Below are 5,373 nucleotides of genomic sequence, written 5' to 3'. Positions count from 1 at the left end.
GGGTCCGGCCCACACTGCGCCTGGGCTGGGACTGGTCCCGCTGGCGCAGGGTAGCAGGAAGCCCTCCACACACTCACCGGACCTGGGCTAGGATTGGGTCTCCTTTATTTCTATTTTATTAGCTAAAGTAAAGCACGGAATTTCAAGTTTTTTCAAAGATTACATAAACAGTACATTGTAAACCTACAACTATAATGTAGTGTTTAGATGTAGAAAATTAATCTTTTTACTAAGGCACTTAAATATGGGCTCTGGGTAACACTGTTACGTTACAAAGCCACCTGAATATTATTTGTAAAACTTTATAACTGTAAAGACAGAAATGTCAGAACAAAATATTAAAACATGAAAACATAGCTTTTAAGAGTTGTTAAAAGCACAGCTGACTTTTAGTATTTTAAATTGCTAATTACTTTAAATATTTTTGTACTGTTTGAATTAACACATTTACTAACTATAATAAAGTCATTATTGAGATTTTTAAAATTTATTTTTATTTTTATTAATTTTATTGAGAAACAAATAGTAATGACACAGTTTCAAAACCGATTAATAGGAAAGTTTCAGTAATTAATACATTGCATATTGTTGTCTTCATAGTGGTTATTCATAGTACAAGATGCAGACATGATATCCTGTCCAAACACTATTGTACAAATCTTTCTTCTCATTGAATTAAGGAAAGTAGCTGTATATCTAGCCTAACTATTTTGTATATACAGATACAAAATGGTTCTTCACTTGTATCCCCTTTTTTGTTTAATTTCGTCAGAGATGGATATTCCATTCCATTTAAATATTACTGGTGTGTGAATTCAGCAAACTAATCCAGTACAATCCAGTAGACCATAATAGTTGTCGATTATCTGGCAATGTCAGAAGTTGTTGACTTGAGCCTTTTACAGCTCAGGATATTAATATGGCTTTACATTTTATATCTTGTTATTATACTTTTCTTCCGAATGGTTAAGATCAAAATAAAGTAAGACCTATATAACATGAAATGTAACTTTTGTATCTGACAAAGTCAGTCAAATCCCTTCAGGATTTAGCCTGAAACCCTATACTGCAGTTTGTAGATCCTTTGTCAGTGATGATCCATGTGAATGAGTCACAGCCATTGTTTGACCAATTTGCTCTCTGCAAAAGCCTGAGATACTGTTTTCTCTCCATGTGACTCTCTTTAGGCACACTCTACACCTTCTATCACTTTCCTCTGTGGCCTCATAATCTCCTTGATCAGAAAATTTGGGACATCACTGAGTTTTTCTATGGAAAAAAGTAATCACTGCTCTGAATTCACATTCTATTTATATGATATTTTTTAGTATATTTTTTGGTAGATAAATGGAAGCAACTAGAAACTGTATTGGTAAGTGAAATAAGTCAGGCCCACATATGCAAACATCACATTTTCTCACTAGTGTGAGAACCTGAAAAAGTAAATATAATCTGAAAGGTACAATAGATAGTGTGAAAGAGAAAGAATTTGCCCATTAGGAAGGAAAAACTGGGATGTGGAAAAGGACAAAAGAAAGAAGAAAAAAGGATATATTTATGCATTTGTGCAGGATAACTTGGATAATTGTACTGTTGTTTTCAGTTTATTTTTAAGTGACCTCTCCTTAACAATGGTTGTAACTGTTGTAATGCTAACAAATAGTTTGGTCTACTTATAGTTATTGCCAATGGCTACTAATCATTCACATTTCATATTGTAATACATGCTCACCAGAGAATTATACACTCAAAACATATATTACTTTTGGCATGAGAAAAAAAAATTCTGAAAACTTGAATATTGGTTAAGCATGAAATCCAAACATGTTTCCTAAAACAAACCATGACAAACAACAGTAAAATGAAATAACTTCATAAGAATGAAATGATTGAATGAGTAAAGATGTGGCAAATGGAAAGAAAAGCAGAAGTTAAAGAATGTAGACAAAAAACTTTTAAAAAGCCAGAGTTTGTCACTTTAGTCATATTAGATCAATTCTTTCAAACTTTTAAGGAACAGATATTTCCCTGATGTACATGATGGCCTTAGAGTAGGAGTTGTCAAACTATTAGGCTGAGCTGGTAATTACTTTCATAAATAAATTTTTATTAGAACACAGTCATACCTGCTCATTTTTGTATTATTTGACTGCTGTTTTAACTCTCCAGTGGTACAGGTAGGTGGTTAGAACAAAGAACTGTAGAATTAAAATATTTACTTTCATCTCTTTGGAATAAAAGTATAGAAGACTAAGGGAAATGCACTTTGAGAAGTTGTGCATGAGAATCTCTAAATAAACCATGTCAAAAATTTTAGCAGACTTTCCCTCAGACAAAATACTTCTATTTTATCTAAAACATACAAAGAATTAAAAAAAATTAGGCCCCTAAAATTCAAAGATCCAATAAAAATGGTCATTTAAGATGAATGCGTACTTCTTAGATAAAAAAATATAAATGGCAGACAAATGTATGACTAAATGTTTAACATCACTGATCATTGGAGAAGTGCAAGTTAAAATAACACTGAGATCCTATCTAACCCCAGAAAGAATGACTATCATCAAGGGGTCAACTAATCACAAATGCTACAGGGGATGTAGGGACCAACAAACCTTTCTCCATTGTTGGAGGAACTGTAGACTGGTACAACCACTATGGAAATCAGTGTGCAGATTCTGCAAAAAGCTAGGAATAGAGGTTCCTTTCAGTGTAGCTATCCCCCTTCTGAGTATTTTTCCAAAAGAACTGAAAACATACCACAGTGATGTACGTGCACCCACTTTTATAGAAGCACAATTTGTCATAGCTAAATCTTGGACATGACCCAAGTGCCCATACACTGAGGAATGGAAAAAAATGATGTATCCTATTTAGATAAGGAAATATTACTCAACTATAAAATAGATAAACTCAAGGTTTTTATAGGTAAATGGATGCAATTAGAGACCATACTCATAAATGGAAAACATCTTATTGTCTCCCTAGTGTAAGAACCTGAAAGAGGAAATAAAATCTGAGACTTACAATAGGTCCTGTGAAAAGGAAAAAAAACTATTCAAAGGGAAGGAAGAACTGGGATGAGGGAAAGGAGAACAGAAAGAAGGAAGGAAGGAAGGGGAAAAATGTGTATTGGATATGTACAGGATAGATTGGATAATTGTACCGCTGATCTTCCTTGGTCTACTGAAAGGAATAATTAGTGCTTACATTTTTGTCTTTTTAATTTTTTGTCCAATTTTGCATGCTTATATCTGAACAACTAGTTTGAAGACAGCAGTGTACAGTGTGGTGACCATTGTTGAATTCCTATCATCTTGCTTAGTGAAATTATGATGTAATATTTGTGATTTTTTCCCTATTTTCATTCACTTTAAAAAATAAAATAAAAATGGCTAAAGAAACACAAAAAGTTTATATGATACTGGAGTTTTATTATTGATAGCTAGTCAACATCTTTGCATGCTTTTATTTTTCTGGTATAAAGTCTGATGTTCATTTCTGATACTATTTCTACCCATCTAGTTAGATCAGTGTGAGATTTCCATACGAAATGGACTTCATTGATTATTACTAAGGAAACATACATATGTATTTATAGAGGTAAGAACAACATCCTATGCTTTTGTTAAAAATGATAAAATTCTAACAGTTTCACTGGCAAAAAGATGCTGAAGTATCTGAGCTGCTATGGATGTCTTTCTATAGAAAAGTAACTGATAAATAATGGAATACTAATATCGTTTAGTAGAATGGCATATCAAAAAGCAAATTTTAAATAAAGTATAGAAACCATCAAAGGAGTAGCACTCAATCTGCCGGAGTGCCCATCTCTGTGTTGGCATGCAATGTTCTTTTGGGCACACCCATGAGGCATGATCAAGTTTTACCAATCCACTTGATAGAGCCAGCATGAGCTTCAGTCCCACGTGCACAGACCTCGAATGGATGGAGTGAGGTGTGGATGCATATGTGTGGATGAGTTGGGGACTTGGACACTAATCCTTGCCCAGAATGCTGGGGTCACTTCTGCTGCAGCTGCCAGGTGACTGTAGAGTGTTCTCAGTGCAGTCATCTAGAGTCAATGAAAGTATGGAAACAGTACCTGCTGTATCCTGGGACCAGGAAGAAATTTCTCGTACCCTAGAAGTGGTCGCCACACAGCTTCTGTGCTTCCTGTTTCCATGCCAACATGCTGAGCATGCTCACAAGGAAGGCTTGTCCATTCCTCCTGTGTTTTCAGACTTAGCCGGGAGATTTCCTAAATACTGCATTGAAATCGCAGCAGACCAAATGCGGTTCCTAAATTGTCTCTGTCTGTGTCACAACACTCACCTGTCCTGCTCTCTTCCTGGCTCTCCCTGCATTCTGCTCTGTGTGCCACTTGTTCACAGTCTGCTATGCACACTTGGCTTTACTCTTTGGCTACAGTATTTACAGTTTGCTGTCTGAATAATTAGTTGGGATTACCAAACTTTTTTTGTGTGTGTGGAACCAGGGATTGAACTCAGGGCCTTGTACTTGCCAAGCAAACACTTATTCTTCTGAGCCATTTCCCCAGCCCATACTGAACATTTTTAGAAGAGACATTATCAGTAATATTTTTTAATTCAGAAAGCAAGTTTTTTTTTTAATATATACTTTCCTTATTTCACTGTATCAATTAGAATTCATTCAGAAAATAGAACCACTGTGATTATGGGGATACCATAGGTAATTTAGGAGTCAGAGTTGATGAAGTCTGGGAGAAGCATAAGGGTAGATTGGAGTAAATAGGGAGACTGGAGGACTGGTAAGCAGTCACAGGCTCCTGCAGCACTAGCAGAGGAGGCAACTCCAGTGATTCAGGTAAACTGAGAAGTGTATGTGGCTGGACACTGAGCTGGATCAGCCATGGGAAGCTTGTGGAGAGATTTGAATCTGCTGCCTGCATGGGATTTGGTAGCTGTTTCAAAACAGATACCTCTGGCCAACTGCTGCTTCTCTGTGAGGTTTGCCTACTCTGTGGGGCTGTGCCTGATGGTGGCAGTGTGGTGGGTGGTTGGCTGGGCAACCAGCTGGAAAGATGAGTGGGGAAGAGCATCCAGAGGACCTGTCGGACACCATCATTCTGCGGGTGGCGGCCAGGCCTGTGCTTGTGCATCAGAATCTCATAGATGTCTCTGCCTTCTGCAAATTTAATGTAGGATGACAGGAAAGGGACCTGGAAAATTTATTTCTCAACCTTATTTAGAAGTAGCAGTGCCAGTTTGACAACAAGCCAACCCGATTAGGAACACAATGGAAAATAGGATGGAAAAAAATCTTATTACAAAGAAAACTGCTGTTCCAGATGACTTATGGTTTTTATTATATGTTTTAACTACTCTATGG

The sequence above is a fragment of the Octodon degus genome, unplaced genomic scaffold (genome assembly GCF_000260255.1).
Source record: "Octodon degus isolate 3935 unplaced genomic scaffold, OctDeg1.0 scaffold00025, whole genome shotgun sequence".
NCBI lineage: Eukaryota > Metazoa > Chordata > Mammalia > Rodentia > Octodontidae > Octodon > Octodon degus.
This window is presented reverse-complemented; position numbering follows the sequence as displayed.